Below are 20578 nucleotides of genomic sequence, written 5' to 3' on the forward strand. Positions count from 1 at the left end.
CAGGCATGTGACAGGGCCAAGCAGGACACGGCCGCATGTAAGTGCAGAGGGCAGGTATTTAATAATCCTCATGGGAAAGGTAATAGAAGGGAGACCCAGGAGGAAACTCGTGCCCTTGAGGACATTCGCCCAGACGACTGAATTCCTGCAGAAGAGCGGGGTTTTGGAGGTTGGCGCTGCCCTGAACTTCATTCAAAATGAGACGCGTCGAGTCGCAGAACGTCCAAGCTGTCCCCAAAAAGGACTTGAATAGACTCAGGCAGGTGTTCCACGTGAAGATTTAAAGCTACTGCACTGGCTTTCCATTTTGTATTTTATAAATCATTAACAAGAGCCAAGTAAGAACCCAAACAGAAATACCCACTTCGCAAGTGTGGAGACAGTTAACCTTTAAACAGACGGGTAATCCCAGACAGCTCTGTGAAATTAATAGAGCTTAAACCTGAGGTCTCGGAGCTTCGGGACACATCTTTGGGGACCATGCCATGTTTTTGATATCATCATAAATCAACGTTTTCCTCGTCAGTCCTCACGCCTGCATCGACTCCCTCAACGCCGCATCCTGAGTACGTAAACCATGGCAATGCAGCTCTGCCACGGAAGGTTCTGGGTATGTGTCCCATTGCTGCCAGGAGGTTGTCCAGGGGGGCCTGCAGGTAGAGGTGGTGCTGGGGGTGGAGACATGTGCCCCGATCCTTCAAGGGCGATGCCCTCCACCTTCCAGGAGGGCAGGTGAGATGGGACCAGGGCACCCTAGCTCTGAAGGGGAAAGGCGACCTGATCACATCAAAGGAGCTTGGGGGGCCACATCGGTTCAGATCACCATGGGGACACCCCTAGAGGGCAAGGTTATGTCTGGGGACGCTGCCTCCTTTCACAAAAGAGGTGGTCCAGGCCGGCCTGCAGAAAATTACAGACACGGGAACAAAGACAAGGACTGGCCCCCTGCAGCATCAGCCTTTCCAGCTACGGGAACAGGTACCTGGGGGCTTTTTTAAAGACGGGTCAGTTTTGAATGTGGCCACAGTCCCTCCAGGAAGAGAGAAGCAAACGGAAGGAAAGTCAGAAGCCAGAGCTCTGAGGCCAGCCTCAGCCCGCCGGCCGAGTCAGCCATCGTCAGCCGCTGGGGAGACATGGCTGCCGGACAAGCACAGAATGGGGCCAGGTCCCGTCTCTGGCCTTGATGCTCCTGGGGTCACGGCTCGTCACCAAGCCCAGGACCCGAAGCGGGAGCCTTGCACGCATCAGCCCCGCGTCACTGCAGCGTCTACGAGCTGCTCACCTTGCGCCCTGCACACCCAGGAACAGCCAAAACTACAGGAGCAGTCGCGGCACAAACAGCCATCAGGCGGTGACTCCCCAGCGAGGCAGCAGCATTTGCTCTTTCTGCAAAGGACGTTTCTCACTGAGCTGCAGGGACGGGCCAGGTCGTCCAACACGGACCTATCTGGGCTACTGACTATTGCAAAAGTTCTTCAGCAGAACCGCTGCGATGGTCAGGAAGCCCTAGAGCTGGAGAATTCAATAGGGATGGACACAGGATACAAATGGACAGACGGCATGTCTGGACAGATGGACATCAGCCAGCCGGGGCTGGTCCACACACTCAGAAACCCACAGGAAGTTCACCTGGGAATGGGCAGACGGCGAGACACCCCCAGGATCATGAGACCTGCTCTTCTTACCTTCTCCTGGGAGGTCCAGCAGCACGTTAGCATAAATGCCACCAAATGTTGGCCCCGAGTCTTCCTTGTTATTTTTATAGACGTGTAATTAGTGACGAGATCCCGCCGCCTTCTCTACGGACTCAGTCCATGCAGCCGGCCGCCCCGTTCTGGGAGGTCCCCGGCGTCCCGGGCTGGGAAAGAAACAAGCTTCCATGAGGCAGGGGGTGGGGGGACGCCAACCCGTACCCCCCGCACACGCCCAGTGCACATCACGACATGGGCCGCTGGCCACCAAGGGTGCCCCGGGCCCACCCCGCCACTTCCTTGCGAAAGCGCCTCTGTCCGCACCCGCAGCCGGGAGTTCTGCGCCGTAAAGATCGTAAAGAGCAACGTCCCATGTCTGGAAACAGAAACGATTTCCAGGAGAATTTATGTCTCCGCCGTAATTAACCTGCGTGTGGAGCGGCGCCCGCGCCGTCCTCCTGCTAATTATTAAAACCCAACTCAATGGCTCCGCTCAGCAATAGTCCCAGATAAACAGACACCCCCAAGTTTTTGTTCAAAGCCTCAGCCATCTCCCTGGGCGCAACAGGCTGCAGCCTCCTGCCTTGTCCTCTCCCTGCCCGACGAGACAGCCCGGGGCAGCTGGACATCCCGGGGCACAGAAGGCTCCACGGCCTCCCGGCGCCTCCCCCCACGCGGGCCATTCCGTTGAGTGCCTGGAACGGGTGCTGGTCTGGCGACGCCTCCCGAGCCCCGCGCGCAGAGACTGTTCCCACCACCTCACTGGGCGAGAAAGCACACAGCCGAGCGTACACTCCGCGCACACGGACATGTGCATCCGGGTGTACACCAGCGCTCCCAGGGGCCCCGGTCGCCCCACCCTTGTCTTTGGTCGGAGCCGCCTGAGCGTCCAGTGTCCACATGGGAGGCAGCTGACCAGGGAGCCCGCCCACAGATGAAAGCACTGGGAAGATGATCAGCCTGGCGGGAGCAAGAGGGAGCCCAGGCCTGGGAACTGTGTGCCTCGGCCGCAGGCCGGAGTCTCAGGGCAGCCCGGGCCCATCCAGCCCACGGTGAGCACAGGCCCCCAGCAGAGGGAACCGCCGCTGGCACCCCATCCTCTGGGGAACCCCAGGACCAGGAGGTGGTATTAGCTGCTATGGGGCTGCTGCAGGTTTATTTCCCTCCTGGCCGCAGTCAAATGTCAGGTGTGCATGTTGGGGGCGCTGGGCCACCGCTCCTACCTCCCCGGAGCAGTAAAGACCAAGAACCCAACACCGGGTGGCTGCACAGCTGCCCAGGCCACAGTAAGTGACCACAGCATGGTCTTAAGACCAAGATGGAGCCCGGCCCTGGCCGGACCTCGTGAGGCCTCGCGCTGCCTGTGTACCCCAGGGCAGCACCCCCCGACATGCCTCTGTCCCCTCGCACCGTCCTGTCTGCCCAGCTCCTGTGTCCATCCACCACCTTCTTCCAGAGCATCCTGACCCGCGGGACGGGTGACAGGTGCTGGAGGCCGGTGCTCGGCAGCGAGGCCCAGGCCTCAGGGCAGGGGGGGGACCCTAATCTTCCTAACAGGGGGGCATCTGCCGCCTGGGAGTGGCCCAGGAGGGTGTTACCGTCACCCCCACACCACCTGGGAGCCACAGCCAGGGCTGTCCCTGCGTCTGGGAGAGCCTCCACCAAGGGAAATGGTTCCCGAGGCACTAAGGGGGGCCCTGCCCCCCGTTATGCTGCCTGGAAAGTGACACTCAGTAACAAGCCGCTGGAGAGCCTCGCCGCGCCCGAGTATGGCTGGTAAACCACGCTCGGGTGTCTGCAAGTTTGCTCCATAAAATAAACATGTTTTACCTGATCCAAACTGCATCGGACTCTCATAATTCGTGCGAGGAGCTAAAACGCTTTTCTTGCTGTTATTTTTTTTTTTTAAGATTTATTTATTTATTCATACAAGCACTGGGCACACTCAGAAGCGCGGGAGGGTGAGAGGATTCACCAGAGCCAGAGCGGGGAGCAGAGCAGGCAGAAGGACCGAAGGACACTGCTGAGGGGAGCAGCGGGCGGCAGGAGAGGTCTGCGCGCCATGTGGGACCCTCCCCCGGTGGCCGGGGAGCAGCCGGGGATCGAACCGGCGCTGCAGAGGCCGCAGCAGCTCCGCAGCCCAGCGCTCGACCGCTGCCCACCGGGGAGGCCTCTTGCCGTTATTTTAACGTGCTTCGCTGCACGATGAATCTGGGTTTAGAATCTCAGGAATTAGAGATCGGGGGACCCCGGGGCAGCCGCGCCCCCCACTCCGGACGCCACGCCGGGGAGGGGGCCTCGTTGGCCGCTTCTGCCCCGAGAGCGCCCTGTCGGGCCACACCCCAGAGAAACGCGGTTTCCGACCGACGCCCACCCAGGGCGTTCCCGGCCCGCGGATGGCGCCCGCGGCTCGGGGGAGGACGGTGGTGATAACCCGGGTTGCTCTGAGCCGGTCACGCGGGTATAGACCCTTCACCACGAGTTACAGCAAACGAGCCCAGAGGCACCCAGGCCCCCCATCACGTTCCCGCTGGAAAAAGTCATTTTCACGGGGACGGGCCCTTTTATTCCATCTTATGAAGAATGTTTGAGAGCAAAACAAAATACTAGACTTGCTGGAAACAGGTTTCTTGCAAGAACTGGAGAACAGGGCGTCACCCAGAGGGGGACAGAAGACCCCAAAGCGGGGCCTGGCGGAGCAGGGGCGGGGGGGGGCCCTGCAGTCCCCCCGCGGGCGGGCGGCGGCGAGGAGGCCCCGGGAGGAGCAGCCCCGCGGGGCGCGTGGGAGCTGGGGGGGCGCGGGCTGCACCTGCGGGTCGCCCTGCGCGGGGCCGCCGGCTCCAGGGTGCTCCCGAGTGACTGAGGAACCTTCCGCTTCCCGAGCCGCCCGCGGGGACAGCAGCCGCGGAGCGGGGGTGCGCGTGGGGGCGCGCGTGGGGTGCGCGTGGGGCGCGCGCGTGGGGTGCGCGTGGGGGCGCGCGTGGGCGCGCGTGGGGGTGCGCGTGGGGGTGCGCGTGGGCGCGCGTGGGGTGCGCGTGGGGGCGCGCGTGGGGGGCGCGTGGGGGCGCGCGTGGGCGCAGCGGCCTGGGGGGTGGGTCGGCGTAAATCTTCTCCCGCCCCGCGGCTCGGGAGGCAGCGCCGGGAAACCCCCCTGCGCGTAGCTGCCGCTCCCCTGAGTCGGCAGCCGGTTCTGAGGCTGGGAAGATGAGGCCTCGGCGCGCCCCGGCCGGCCGCGCGGCCCCTGGCGCGGTGGCAACGCGCGCGGCGCGGGTTTCCCGCCGCAGCCGGAGAGGACGCGCCCGGGAGACGCCGGCACCGCCGCAGCCGACGCTCGTGTCCCCCGCGGCCTCTGCGATGGCGGAACGCGCCGCTGTAACTAACGCAGGCAAAACGCAACCGTCACCCCAAGCGCAGACACGTCCATCTCCCGGGCACGGCGGAGGGCGGGAGAGGCAGGGCGGGGAGAGGGGCAGAGAGGCCCGCAGGGCGCTGCCCGGGCCGCAGTCCCCGAAACAACCTGGTGAGAATATTTGAGGTCAAGGTGGGGGGAAGCTCAGCTGGGGGCAGGGGCCGCGCCGCCGCCTGGAAGCCAGGCCCACGGCCTCTGGGGGCTGCAGGCCCACGGTTCCCGGTGCTGAAAACAGAGAGTTAAGGAGAGACGGTTTGGGCCGCTTCACTGAAACTCACAGGGAGAAAAGGAAGAGGAACAGCGCGCAACGCGGAAAGCACCTAGTGTCCGCCTGGGAAGCCAGAGCAAAACATCACACCCGGACACCACGAGGATGCCCTCAGGCCCAGGCGGCCCGGCATGCCAGCCCCGGATCTGCCATCTAGTCTCATCATCTCTGTGTTTCACTGATGACATCCCACGGCAGGTGGCCTTTCAAGACCCACTCGCAGGCCATGGACCCCGGAGCCGCCCCAACGCCAATCCCTTTTCATGGCTGTGTAGTGCTCCCTGCGGTCTGTGCCACGGCGTGTCTGGCCACCCACACGGGAGGACCCCTGGGCTGTTCCCTCCTTGGAGCCCTCACAAACATTTGCTCGGCACACCTGCACGCAGGCTTGTAGCGGGCACGGCTGTCATTCTCTTGAGCTTGTGCAGTTTTTGCTTTGTTTTCCTTTGTCTTGCTTCTCACCGAGGCGACTCCAGGTCACAGCACTGTGTGGGATGCAGAAGCGCAGGACCACACCAGCTCAGTGTTTCAAGAAACTAGTAAGCTCTTTCCCAAAGCGTCTGTAGCATTTTCTATTTCCACCAGCAAAGTCTGCAGGATCCGATCCCTTCTCATTCTCACCAGCACTTGGCGTCCCCACTTTCTACTTCACCCCAGCGCCCTGATAGGAGCGTGCTGCCACGTGGGGAGCCTGCCGAGCAGTCCCTGGCGGCTAATGATGTTGAACACATTTTTATGTGTTTATTTGCCATCTGTATGTCCTCTTGGGTGAGATGTTGCTTTTTGTCTTTAGCCAATTGCCTAATTGGATTTTTGTTCTTTTACTCTTGAATATATAATGAACTCTTCCCGTATTATAGATATTCAGTCCTGGCCAGATACGTAGTTTGCAAATATCTTCTCGAATTCCATAAATTTCTTTTAACAGGATCAATCTGTCACACAACAGAAGTTTTTCATTTCTATGAAGACCAGTTTATCATTTTCCTTTTGCAAGCAGTGCTTCTGATAGTAAGTCTAAGAGATTTTTGGTTGGTCCTAGATTGCAAAGATTTTCTCCCATTTTCTTTCTATAATTTTTCTTTTACACTGAATTTCTTTATCCATTTTGCATTAGTTTTTGTGTACATTGAGAGGTTTAGGCGGGGGGGGGGTGCACTTTTTTCCTATGAGTATTCAATTGCTCCAGAACCGTCTCTTGAAAAGGCTGTATCTCCTTCATTAAATTGCTTTATACCTTTTCCAAAAATCAGTTGGGTGTGTAAGTAGGGAATCTACTTCTGGGTTACCTGTTCTGCCAGTGATCTCCAGCCTTGCCCTCAGCCTGAACTGCTGTACTCACACACTGAGTCTGGATGGACCCCCCACCAATGTATTCTTCTTACCTAAGATTGTTTTAGCTATGTACTTGGTCTTTCCAAATAAATATTAGAATAACCTTATCTCAACCTGCAAAAATAATCTTGCTTGGACTTTCAAAAGAACTGTGTGTATAATTATTCATACGATGCTGAATTCTATTTGCTAATATTTTATTAAGGACCCTCACATCTGGATTCACAAGTTTTCTTTGCTTGAACTGTCTAGTTTGGGATCAGGATCATACTAGCTACATAAAATAAATTCTAAAGTGTCCCTATACTCTTCAATTTTCTAAAATAGACAATGTAGAGTTGGCATTAATTTCTCATTAATCATTGTAAACACCGAAACTCTCCAGTATAACCATCTGGGCCTAGAGATTTCATTTATGGGAATTTTTGAACAACCAATTCAATTTCCTTAAAGTTACAGGTTGTTCAAATTATCTGTTTTATACTTGGCTAATTGTGGCAGTTTGTGATTTTTGAGAAATTGGTCATTTTATCCAAGTTATCAAACATCTGTGTAGTCATTCATAGAATTCCCTCATTTTTTTCTGCTGCCTATATAATCTTTAATGATTGATTTACATTTTCATCTCTGATAATAGTAATTTTTTGCTTTCTCTTCTATTTTCTTTGTTATTCTTGCTAAATATTTGTCAATTTGATTGGTCTGTTCAAAAAATCAAATTTTGATTCACTGCTTTTTCTGTCTTTAATTTTATGGATCTCTGCTTTTAACAATATTAAATCTTTCATTCTGCTCGCTTTGGATTTACTCTGGTTTTTGCTTGTTTTCTATGTTCTTGTGTTGGGAGCTCAGCTTATTGCTTTCAGACACTTCTGCTCTTCTAGCATATGCATGTGATGCTATAAATCCCCCTCTTTGCACCACCCTAGCTGAATCCTACAAATGTCAATACGTTGTATTTAGTTTTCATTCAATTCTATACTTTTTAAAATGTCATTGAGATTTTCTTCCTAAAGTTAGCTGTTCAGTTTGCAAGTATTTGAGTGTTTTCCTGTTACCTTTCTTTATTTTCTAATAGTTTGATTCCATTGTGCTCACAAAACACACTTTATTTTGACCAAGATATAGTCTGTTTTGATACATGTCAAATGGGCATTTGAAAGGAATCTTTTCTGCTCTTGCTTGGTCAGGTGCTCCATTAATATTGATTAGAATTTGTTGCTTGATACTGTTAATCGAGTTCTATATACTTTCTGTTTTGGTGCCTAATGGTACTGTGAAGTGTTGGAATAGCCGTAATGATATTTCCAATTGTGGAATTGTTTTCCACAAAGTTTTTCCTGTCGGCTTTCCTTTCATTTCCATCAAATTTTGTTTCATAGATTTTATGACTTTATGGTTTGCTAATGCACATTAGGACTGTTGTATGCTGTTGGCAGATTGACCTCTTATTTACTGTCCCTCTTAAGATTTTCTTTGCTCTGCTATTGATATATTTTGATTAATGTTTGCGAGATATATCTTTTCTATGCTTTTCCTTTCAACTGGCCTATATTATCTTATCTGAGGTGAATTTTTACAAACATCATATAGTTGTGTCTTGCTTTTAAACATACTCTGCCAATCTCTTTTAACAGGTATATTTAGATAATTTACATTTAGTGTAGTAATTGATATTTTATGACTCACATGATTGTAAATGACATTTTCCCTGTTTCACTATTTTCTTCTATGCTTTCCTGAGGTTTACTTGAATACTTTTTACAATTCGATTTTTATTTATCCGTAATGCTTTTTAGTGTATCTCTTTGTATAATTTACTCTAAGTGACTTATCTGGATATTACATTGTATTCACAGCTTACCACAATCTACTAGTGTCATCATTTTATCATTTCAAATGAACTATACAATCCTAACCTCCTTTTATGTCCTTTCATTCTTCCCTGCATATAAATATCCTTTCATTTTTTCTCTGCTTATAACATAATCATCTTAAATATTTTCTATTCATATACTTACAACCATATTAGACAGTGTTATAATGTTTCATCTGTCAAAACTTAGAAAAGCTAAAAGGATAAATGAAATCTATTGCATTTATCCATCTCTTTACTTACTCTTCCTTCCTGGTGTTTCAAATCTCCTTTTATCATTCACTTTCTGTTATTAGAATTAGCTTTAGTTATTCCTTTAGAAGAGACCTGCTGGAGATAGGTTATCTTAGGTTTTCCTCATTTGAGAATGTCTTTATTTCCTCTTTATTCCTTAAGGATATTTACACTGGACATAAGAATGTTAGTTGACCATCTTTTTCTTTCTGCAGCTGACATTTGATTCATGATTTCTCATGAAAAGTCCATGATCATTCAAATTGGTTCTTTTCCTATAAGCAAGGTATTATTTCTTTATTACTGCTTTTCTGACTTTTTTTTTTTTTTTTTTTTTTTTGCATTTTAGTTTTCACAAATTTAGCTCTAAAATATCTTGGTGCAAATTTATTTGAGTTTATTCCATTTAAGGTTCGCTCAACTTCATAAATTGTAGGTTTATATCTTGTATTATTTTCTATCATGCTTTGCATAAGGATCTGTTATCTCAGTGTCTACAGGCATTTCTGGGTTGTCAGTGACTTTAGCTCCATGTCTGGAACGTACTAGAGGGGAAACCTTGGAACTCAGCACTATGTCACCTTGGGTCCCTATCTTCCTGGACAACCTCCTTTCTCCTCTCCCCACTCAAAATTGTCTTATATTTGTTTTATACAGAGTAAAAAGTGTTTTAGGTGTTGTTAGTGGAAGGAAAAGTGCTTCTTTTCTGCCTAGAAGTGAAAGTGTCATCCAAAATATATCCAAATATACTTTTTTAAAGTCTAGTCAAGCTGAAATATGAAGTTAACGTCTCTGTGGACTGAAAAAAAGGCACAGAAATGAGTGGGCGTGGAGCAGGGCTTCCATCCAGAACACTCAGCGGCAGCTAGGATCCACTTCTGCAGAGTCACAGGACTTGAAACACTCCATGTGTGAAAATAAAGGAAGACGATCCCCACTTCAGGACTTAAGGTGAGAAACCTCCAACCACAAATGCGTTGATGAAGACTCACGCATGCCTCAGGAGCTCGACAGCTGTGAGAATGGGCGGACACAGAGAAAGCGCCGAACAGACCTGGGTCCAGTCGCTTTCTGCATAGTTGTGTGGACAGGAGGCTCTGAACTGCCCACAACATCAGCAAGAAACAGGAACCCCTGTAGAAGAACTGAGCTGGGGTGGAGGGGCAGAGGGAGTGACTCAGAGAAATCAGGGAGAAAGGAGGCTACAGATATATTGCAAGGCCCATATGACCTAAGCATACAGAGAGCAAAGTCAGCAGTCAAAGCATAAAGTTATTTCCAACAAAATAAAAATAATAATAATCTTTAAATGACTTTAAAATACATCTTCATAAGATTCAGAGAAGTAAAGAGTAAGAAAAATTCAAGAAAAGAACATGGCTAGTTATCTACTGCCACCATAATGCTGTGTAACAATCACCACCAAAACATGCAAAACTTTTGTGGCATAAAAAGTGCTTATTGCTCCTGCATCCGGGTGAGCTGAGTGGCTCTGCTCATCTCAGCTGGCGTGCCTCACTGTCTAGGACTGATCTACTTGTTCTCAGCTCATCTGACCAGAGCGATGCAGCACTGCTCCATGTGTCTCTCACCCCCCCAATACGCTGGTCTGCACATTTTCTCAGGGCAACAGCACAGGTGCAAGAGAGTCAGTGCAAACACAAAGCCCTCCGGAGGCGTAAGTCAAGAATATGGTCATCGTCACCACCACTGCATTCTCACGGCCAAAACAAATCACAAAATAAACCCCAACTGAAGGAATGGGGAAATCGAGAACTGCAGGTACAGCAAAGGGAACTACTTCAGGGGAAGATGAAGAATCAAGCCCATTCAAGCACTCAGCCTGCCCTAATGAACGAGGAATCATGAAATAGAAGTAGGCAAGTAAGAGCCATGAACAAATGAATATAAAACAGAGATAAGTAGAAAACTAGGAAATAAAAAACGTCACTCAACTGAAAACTAAGTAGACAAAGTAACTCTAAAATGATGCAGATGAAGAGGGTATTAGTGAGCTGGAAGATGATAGTGTGGAATTTATCAAGAATAAGGCACAGAGACACAATGATAAGAAATACGAAAGACAAATTAAGACATGGAAAACAGGTTAAGAGGTCCCAACCTTCCTGACGAAAAATCAGATACCATAGCAGTGAAGCCATTATTCACAGATTAAAAACTGAAAGCACTCTGGCATTCTGGATGGAAGGTGGATCACAAGCCCCCAGTTAGAAAGCAAATGCTAGACCCCGGTAACGAAAAAAAATAAAAATAAAACAACAGATAAACACACAGCAGTGAAAATAAAGACCACGAGTTAGCATGGTATCAAATTTCAAATCAGATTCCAAAAATGCCCAGGGCACAGAAATAATCTCACCTGAATGTTGAAGAAAAGCTATACCAGCCTACAAGTCTATAGCTAGACGGACTATCGCTCAGTTGGGGACGTACATTTTCAGATTTCAAAAACTACTATTTTATTAACCACAGAGAGCTCACTAAGGGACGGGGGAGCCCTACCCAGGAATGTGTTTCAGTCAGGAATAAAGTAAAGAAGGAAGGAGGAGGATTTTTTAAAAAAGAATAGTAACTTGAGAAATCAGTTTAAAAATCTTGGTTAACTACTGACTCATTTTTTGTGAATTTCCATTTAAGAATAAAAAGACTGAATTTTGTGAATTTTAAACATGACAAAGCAACATTTCTAGTCCAGTACTATTCTCAATCCGATTGGGACTTCTAAAATTTACTGAAGTCAACGACCGTTTACCCTGGAGAGTTTGAGCAGTACTGCTCCAGACACAGCAGGAGGGGGGCACTGATGCTGGGGTTCACTGCAGAGTCAAATGTGCTGAGATCCTTGTCTTTTTCAGAGGGAAGTTAGAGACAAAGAATAAATTTAGATTTAATTAGAAATTTGTCCATCTGCTTAGAGGTATTAGACAAGTGTTTGCCAGGTTTTTAAAGCCATTTAGGGCTGTTTGAACAATTAGCATCACTAACAAAATAAACTCATGCCCAATGGAAGATAGTATATTTTGCCATTAAAAGTCATCAAAGGAAGTTTCTCGAATCCTGAATGTCTTGCAATTACCTTCTAATGTATTTTGCATATTTTTAGACAGAAATAACTTCCCATTTACAAAGTGAATAGCTGTGAAGAGTCTGCTAATGCTTCTGGTGGATTTGAATAGTGATCAGGACTGGGGGAAGGTCAATTAAACCCACATACTTCACTGGAGTCTTTTTTATTATCAGAAGTGTCTTCCTCCCCCAGCCAAACTTGGCCTGTGCAGTCTGGCCGCCTAGGTCCTATAAGCACTGTGTGGAACTTCTTTCTGATATTTTGCAGCACAAAATGTGCCTGGCTTATCTTGTTTACAAAAGTTGGGGGGAGTGTGGATTCTTCCCTAGCTCACTACTTTGCACCCTCGTCTCACTAAGGACAGCCTTGGCCGGGAGGAAGAGCCCGGGGGCAGGGCAGGCAGCAGGGGCTGGGCAGCCGAGCACAGCTGGTGACCACTGGTGACCGAGATCGCTGTGCTGATATATCAGTCACTGCTGACTGATGATATGAAACTTGGGGAGATGTTAAAAGAAACAGAACTCAACTTGCCCTAGCAGCACTACAGTGGGGGACATTCCCTTCTCCCCTCTCGCCTCTCACCCCAGGCAGCAACAGTGTGGGGCGCCCTGGAGGGTGTTACTTACGGTCATTCTCCCAGATGCCCCCTGGCGGGACCGCAGGCCCGGGGTGCAGTCTAGGAGCTTGTCCGGGACGTACAAAGGCTGGCGGCTCGGGCTTGACACCGGACTCTGCCAGCAGAGCTGGGGTGTTCCTGCTGACCTGGCTGTGTCCTTCCCCACGCCCACGCCCACCCCCACCCCCACCCCGAGGTCAGCGTGATGATTCTCCCAGTTTCAGATCACCCGAGGCCCGGGAACGCTAAGCTCAGGACCACAGGCCCAAGCTGGACTCGGAACCCACCTCCCTCAGTGTCCACAGTGACCGCTTTCGCCTTTCCTGGCGCCCCGTCCCGTCCACCCAGCACTTAGGGGCGTGGAGGGACAGGGCTGCTGAGAGCTGGGCTCAAAGGCAGAAGAGTTTCAGTTCCCACGGGTCTGAATACGGCTGCTGCCTCTGGGGGGCCCGGGGGGAACAGAACAGAAGAGCAAACGCAAAGAAGGAACAAGAAGGAAGAAGGGAGGGCAGGCGGGATTCTTTACTTTCATCTGGTTTTTTTTTCATTTGTTTTCTCGCGCCCAGGACGGCAACAGCAGATCTGCGAAGGACTCCGCCGCCAGCCTTGGCACGCACCCGCTCGAGCTCCGTGGGATGAGCCCTCGCTCTCCACGCGTGCGCACCGGGGCCACAGCGGTGCCATTCAGTGGCACCTTTACAATGCCAAGCGCAATGTGGCATCAGGGATCAGGGACAGCGGGTGTGCGGGCAGAGGCACGGGCATGGCGACCTCCAGCCCCAAGGGCAGGCGGGCCGGGCAGGGGTCACCCAACCTGCCGGCCGCCAAGGGCAGTTAGAGCCGCGGCAACGCCGGCTTCAGCTTCAGACCAAGCAGGAAGCGCCCGGCACAGGTGGCGGGTTAAGAAGCTGTGGGTAAGCACAGGGGGCACCACGGGGGATAAGGTGGGCTCCTGCCACCTGCGGGCCCCGCATGCAGCTGGAGGGGATGCGAAGTGAATAGAGCAGAAGACGGAAGGACCAGGTGGTTTCACTCACGAGACTGGAGAGAAGCAGAACAAAGGAACAGACAAACCCAAACCAGAGCCCAGAAACCCGTAAGGCGGAGGCCACAGACGTGGCGGGGGGAGGGCAGAAGGGGAGGGCCCTGTGCTTGGGGGCGCGAGTGTGGCCGGGACCCATCTGAAGAGGTGCGGCTCTGCACCCCCTAATCATATAGTGATGAGCATGAATGTTCCCTTCCCGCTCCTGTCACCCCAAGACCCCGTCCCCAAGCTCAAATCCCCCGAAGGCTCTGTCCACAGCCACCGACCCTGCCTGCCCGTGCGGGGCGGGCACCCCTCTCAGCCTCGGCGTGGCCCACTCTCCCTGCCGCCCCGCTTCACCCGCTCCCAGCGCTGCCCCCAGGACACCACCGCCTGGGTCTGCCGGGTTCCCCTGCCCAGCACCGAAAACGAGACCCTGGCCCGCCCCGCCCTCGCCCTCCCCGGAGACCCCGCTCCACGCCCCAGGCCCAGGGCTGCTGCCCTGGCGCCGTCACTTGGGACGCCCTGACCTCGTCGCTCTCTACCACGGGCCTCGGTGCCCTGCAGTGCCCCGGCCCCGGGCTCCCCAGTGGCGCTGGCCACGTCTCGGCTCTGCCCCATTGCCCCAGACGTGACTCACAGAATCCGCACCGCCACGCGTCAGCGTCCCCCGCAGCCCACCTTTCAGCTCCTTCCTCCTAGCTCCCCGCCCTGGCAACCTCGACGACCTCCGGCTCGCCCAGCCCCGCGCCACAGCCCCAGCCCCTCCCCTGCCCGGCTCACCCAGCACCTGCCCGCAGCACCTGGCTTCCCCCTCGTCTCCTCTGCTCTTCACACGCCTGACCCCGCCTCGCCGGCCTCCCCGCGGCCTCTCAGGCCTGCCCTCCACACCCACCGTCTCCCGCTCCACCTGCCTCCGATTGGCATCAGCAGCTGCAGGCCTGCAGACGCCAGCTCTGTGGGGTCGGCGCCTGAGCTCCACAGGCAGAGAAAGGCTATTTCACTCTCTGCTCTAGTCTCAGGCCTTTCCAGAAAAGCGTCTGGCCACGACAGGCCCTTGATAAATCAGTGCGGGTGAGTGGATGAGCCTCAGTGGGGTGCCTGGCAGCTCGGTGGCCCTGACAAGGGCGCAAGTGGCCCGGGGGTGCCCCGGCCCGCGGGAGGAGCCGGCCTGGTGCTCTGCCGCCGCCAGCAGTGTTTACGCAGCACATCAACACAGCCTTTCGCCTAAACTTTGGGAATCCACCTGAGCAAATTTGTTTGTGGTGGCAGGACAGAATGTAAATGTTAACCACCTTGTAAAACTGCAGCTGACGGAGCAGGATGCGGAAGAGAAGGCGGGAGTGTTAATAGCCTCATCTCACCAATTAGGAAGTCACGTTGGTGGAGCAAGAAATGGAGGTTTACGGTGTTTGTGTTTAAAACCTCAAAGGCAACCATAAGAGCAAACGCAGAGTCCTACGAGCAATGGCGGGCGGGGAGGCCAGAGCGGGAGGCGGTCAGGTGAACTCCGGGCAGCGGGACCTGGAGGCTGGGGGGGCGGTGAGCTTGGGCCCCACAACCCATTCCGCTGCAGTGAGGGGACACCTGAGGACATGGCCCAGACACAGGCCCCCGTTCCCGCCAGCAGGCCCCCCACTCACGGTTCTGGAATCCGCCTAAAGGAGAGAATTGATCACTGGCCCAGGGACCCTCAGAGGTGATTTTGTTAGGAATCTTTGCCTGACATTGATCGCTGGACGCAGTAATTAAAGCCCATCCTTGCGCCAGCAAGCCCCTCACTCGGCGTGGAGAAGAGGGCCCAGCTCCCCGGGACAGGAAGCAAGCTGGTGCTAGAGACGCAGGAAAGGGTGACTACGGAGTGGATGGAGTCATGGGGGGAGGCTGGGGTGTGAGCTTGAGTCTGGGGGGTCAAAGGTCATTATTATCGGGTCTCTCTTAACTGCAGTGAAGCACGAACTCTCTCCTGAAATGGCCAGCCCTGTAAAGCAAGGCTTTCCTGCGGACGGTGTCTGCGCCGGGCCAGCCTGGCTCTGGCGAGAGCGCCGCTGAGCGCCGGCGTCTGACCACCGCGCCAGTCCTCCAGCAGGCGGGACGCTGGCTCGCGGTTGGTGCCAGGCCGGCCGTGGTCTCATCACGCTGTTTCTCCTTCACCCTTTATCTCCAAAGAACTCAACTAACAGCCTACGAAGGGCCGGAGGTGGGTTTTGAGGCGCTTCTGACCCCTCACTTGGCTCTTCTCTGACTCTACCTAGGACGCTAAGAAAAGCCACAGACCGTTGTTAGAACAAGCCGACAACCTCGTCAAGACGCGGCTTCCAAGGCCTCCGAGGCTGACGGCATTAATCTCGCCGTGGCTGCTCGGCCCTGCCTGGTCCCACCCCGTCCACCCCTACTGAACCGTCCCTCACCACCCCTGCTCAAACCACAGCCCCAAGTCCCTGCCTCCTCCAAGACGTGTTCCTGGTGCCAAGGTTAACCACTCAGTAAACGCCACAGGGCGCCCGCAACAAAAGGGCTCCAGCCCCAAACACCCCAGACGCAGGATGCCTGCTCTCACCAGGTCCCAGGTGGGGGTGCTGAAGCCCACGGCTGCGCATCTACTCAGCCCTCCGGAGGAGTCTCCCCAAGGGGCGCCGGTGCCTGGGCTCAGGCTGGAAGGATGAGCAGGAATTATGTGAAAAGGTGGGAAAGAATTCTAAAAACGGAGAAGGAATAACCGAGAACACAAAACGTAAGTTCAATAAGTGGTAACAGAGGTCATGAGAACGGAAACGTGGAAAGAGTAGGCGCTGGCAGGACACACACGGAACAGATCAATGTCCCACCACGTGTGCACACTCATGTACATGTGTGCACACACACACACCAATGTGCGTGCACATTCATGCACACACAGGCCTGTGAGCACACATGCACACACATGCAAGTCATATGCACACGAGCACATGCACACAAGCATACACACGGGCGCCTGCAGTACATGTGCACACACACGGATTCAAACATGGCGGTGACACACATGTGCACACTTGCTTGCATGTGTGAACAAGCATGCACACCGATGCATGCCTGTGCACATGAATGCAAGTGTGCGCACGCTCACACACATACACACACTCACACGTGTTCATGCACACTCACACAAAGTACACCTGAGAACACCCACACAAGCCCTGCCCCTCCTAGCCCCTCACGAAGCCACTTTTCCACCCTGGACCAAGCAGAGCGGGCACGGCCAGCTGAGCTGTGACAGCTCTGGGTCCCCAGGAGGCACCCTTGCTGCCAGTAGGACAGCTGTGGGGACAGAGCCCGAGCACGTCACCTCTCGTGGCGTTCACACAGGCAGAGCCACGATGGCTGGGGAGGAAGAACTGGTGAGGTGTAGGCCAGAGGTACGGGGGTGAGAGGACTCACCAGAGACAGAGCGGGGAGCAGAACCGGCGGATCCACTGAGATACACCACTGAGGGGAGCAACGGGGAGACAGGAGAGGTCTGCTGCGCCGTGTGGGTAGCTCCCTGGCCGGGGCTCAAACTCAGGCCGCAGTGGTGATAGCGCTGAGACTTAACCCCTGAGCCACCAGGGAGGCCCCAATATTACTTTTTAGACAATCTCTTTAAAGAAGTTGGCATCTCACTGAGGCTTTTTCTGGTGGTGAATGATGGCAAGATTTTCCTGTGCCTGTTGGCCTCCACATGTCTTTGGAAAAGTGTCTATTTAGCACTTCTGCATCTTATGACGAGGGCTGTTTCTTCTCTGTGCCGAGTGGCGTGAGTTCTCTATGCAGTGTGGACCAGCCCCTGGCCGGGGTCTGCAGAGACCTCGTGTCCCCTTCAGGAGGGCATCCACGCCGGTCCACTGCTGAGCAGAAGCTTTTTAGGTTGAAGTGACCTGCTTGTTTACATTTGCTTTTGTTTCCTTTCTCCTGGAGACGAAACCCCAAAGATGCCTTGGAAGCCAATGTCATGGAGCGTGGCCTGCTTTTTCTTCAGTGCACCTTCTACCCTCACCGAAGTGTCCAGGGCAGAGGCACCGTCAGAAAAAAATGTGTGTGTGCCCGTACGCCTGGGCGTCGCTCTGGCCCCCCACCACCACATCCCAGTAGTTAGACCCTCACAGACCCTCCTCAGGCCACACTGGCCCCACCCCAAAGCCCCCTCACCTCAGGGCCGGGCCGGACTGACATCTCCCAGGCTGCGTTCCGCTTCCCCAATGATGCCTGCAGCAGCAACGCTCACACACTTGCGGCCAGCTGTATGTCTGCTTTCCAGAAAAGTCTCCGATATTTGGTCCCTCTTTAAATTGGCTCATTGGCTTGCTCACTGCTGTGCTGGTGTGTGGGCTCCTCGGGACGTGAGCGCCTCATCAGACACAAGGTTTGCAGATACTTTCTCCCATCCTGTAGGTTCCTTTTCATTCCATTGACTGTTTTCTTTGCTGTGCAGAAGATTTGGGGGTTGATGCCCCCCCCAACGGGCTCTGTGAGCTTTTTGTTGCCTGCACTTTCGGTGTTCTGGATTCTTGATTCAATTAAAATCCACTCGTCATAACTGACTGACACGTTCCTCAAGTATTTTTAGTGTGCAGGCTGCCTTCTCTTGCACCTTTTTGATTTCTTTGCAAAGGGTTCAGTGAGGAAACTGGGTGGTTTCCTTGGTCTCCCGAAGTCTGGCTTGCTGGCCGCACGCCCCTGCCGACCGCGGCCACAGCCTTCATGCCCCGCAGGTCCTGTACCTGGGTCTGCATCAGCCCGAAATCTTCTAGAGGTTGTTTTATGCCTATAAAAGCAAACCTGAATATATAGTCTCTCTCGTCCTTTCTTGCAAAAAACACAGGACAGGACCCTTCTTCAACAGATTTCCAGATAATTACCTTAGTCTCAACCCACCCTCGCCCTCGTCTTCTCTCTGGGAGTCGCTGCTCCGGGAGCACCTGCGCCCAGGGCCCCGGGCCGGCACCCTCTGGCTTGGGGGTCTCCCCACACTGGCTCGTCGCCGCTCCCGGCGCGCAGGCTGCATTGATGCCCGCTGCTGCCCCACGCCCTGTCCCGGGGAGTTTGCGGCCCCGCTTATTCTCGCTGCTCCCCTGTTGTCCTGGACGGGTCCAGAGGCGAGCAGCTGTGCCCGCCCGCCGTCTTCACAGGAGCGGCTCCCTCCTCTCCGCCAGCGCTGACTGAGCCGGCGCCACTCAACCCGGAAGCCACCAGCACCACCACCAACCCCGCCCCCCGCCCCTGCACCTGCTCCAGCTCCTTGCCCTCGTTGCTGACAACTTTGATTTTCTTCCTGTCGGCCCAGTCATTCAAGGTGCACGGATCTTTCCCGGAGGCCTCAGCCCATCTCCCCTGCATGTGGTCGCGCTCCTAGCCCGACCTGGCCCTGGCCCGGCCACGCGGTGGTTTCCCGTTGACAGTCTGCTCCAGCACGGAGTTCGCTTCCTTGCCACTCCATTCCAGAAGCCTCTATGCTCGGTGATGTTAATTGTGGCGATGGTGAAATAGCGTCTCTCTTCAGGCACATCAGCAAAGCTCGGCCCATGCCTCGCTGGTGTGGAGCTCGGAGTCGCGTCCAGAGCGCCTCCACGGGAAGGTTGGCCGCGTCCTCCTGCCTCACACAATGCTCATTTCCACGAGAGTTAATACACTCGGAGCATTGAGGAAACCTCCTGGTGGTAATTTGAATTTTCCTCTTTCCTAACTGCGCAGTCTTAGTAGCCCTGCTCAGGCATCTGTCATAAAATTTCTACAAAGTTCTGCTGTGGCTTCTTCCAAGATTTAGAACACAGCACAGTACCCTCTGGTATCGGGAAGCTTCTGGCTCTCCCTGGAAGTGTCCTCTTACACACCACAGCTGCTACGGGCTGGCCTTCATTTCTAGTCTTTTCCAACGTTCTCTTTCTGTCCTTTGTTCCAGAAAGCATGTTTGCTGAGGTAGCGGGTATTGCAGCACTGCATCTGTTTGGGGGGCGAGAGGTTTAATCATCTACAAATGTGTAGTTTCACACCAGGCCCAATCATCCTCCCCCCTGCTCCCCTGGCCCCTCCCCCGCTGCCTCCCCAGCACCCCCCTCCCTGGGCCCAGCGCTGTGGTCAGCTGTCACTCATCTACTGTTGCTTTGCTTGTCTGAGTCCCCCTGGAAGTGTTACCAGCCAGTTTGTCTTTTTCCTGATTTACTCCACTAAGCATCATCCCTCCGCTTCATCGTCGCCATGACAAGAGTTCATCTGCTTTCATAGCTCAGGAGTTTTCCATTGTGAGTATAAAGCACCTGAGGGCAGGAAGAACTGCGGAAGGAGCCCACCCAGAGGCTCAAGAGGGTGCCCCCCTGACTCCTCCATGCAGACGGCCTCCAGGCCAGGGGGGAGCAGCGTGTGCTGGGTGAGCCAGGAAGCCCCGGATGCGCCTCCTCGGAGTGGAATCCACAGTACCCAATGCTTTGGAGATGAATCAGGAAAGAGAACACAGAAATGTAAGCCCCTTCTGCCCCCGGGAAACTAACAACAGCAATAACGGGAAACTAACAACGCACAGAAAAAGAAACTAGCTCCAGGGTGCTGTGTGGTTGCGCCCTGATTAATATGCTGAGTCACAGCCGCCTGCGCGGGCTAGTGTCTTACCAGAATGGAAGCCAGCGCTACCTGGACGGGCCAGGGGGAGACGTGAGCACTGAGATGTTATCCACACAAGAAAGTCATCATAGAGGGTCTAGAGCTTCCTAAAGTCTTTGTCATCAGGATGCGGAGGCTGGGAGTGAGATAGCAGAAACTGTTTTCTCAATAATGAGCTTTATGGAATTATTTTCTTCATGAAACACATAGCATTCATAAGAATTAAAACAGAAGTAGGGTAGGACATGTCCGAGTGGGCTTGAAAAATGATGGGAGCGCCTCTGCACCTGGGCACCACACCAGACATGCTCAGTGTCCAGACTGCAGCCCAAGTCATTCCTGTCCGACTTGCTCTCGATACACTCTTCAGAACAACACTTCATCACGCAAGTCGGGAGAAGAGTACTGTCCTCGATTTCAGGTGATGA

The 20578-nt window shown here is 53.4% G+C and overlaps 1 long non-coding RNA gene across 1 annotated transcript in view; it reads right to left on the reverse strand.

The window, feature by feature from the left end:
- The window catches only part of LOC129145577 (uncharacterized), a 54592-nt gene that overhangs the window by 24972 nt on the left and 9042 nt on the right, over positions 1-20578 (reverse strand). The window contains exon 2 of the long non-coding RNA XR_008551323.1: positions 1686-1858. This is a non-coding gene — a long non-coding RNA (uncharacterized LOC129145577). The remainder of the gene's footprint in view (positions 1-1685; positions 1859-20578) is intronic.

This window comes from Talpa occidentalis, unplaced genomic scaffold (genome assembly GCF_014898055.3).
Source record: "Talpa occidentalis isolate TD23 unplaced genomic scaffold, MPIMG_talOcc4v2.1 talOcc4.13, whole genome shotgun sequence".
In the NCBI taxonomy this organism is placed as follows: domain Eukaryota; kingdom Metazoa; phylum Chordata; class Mammalia; order Eulipotyphla; family Talpidae; genus Talpa; species Talpa occidentalis.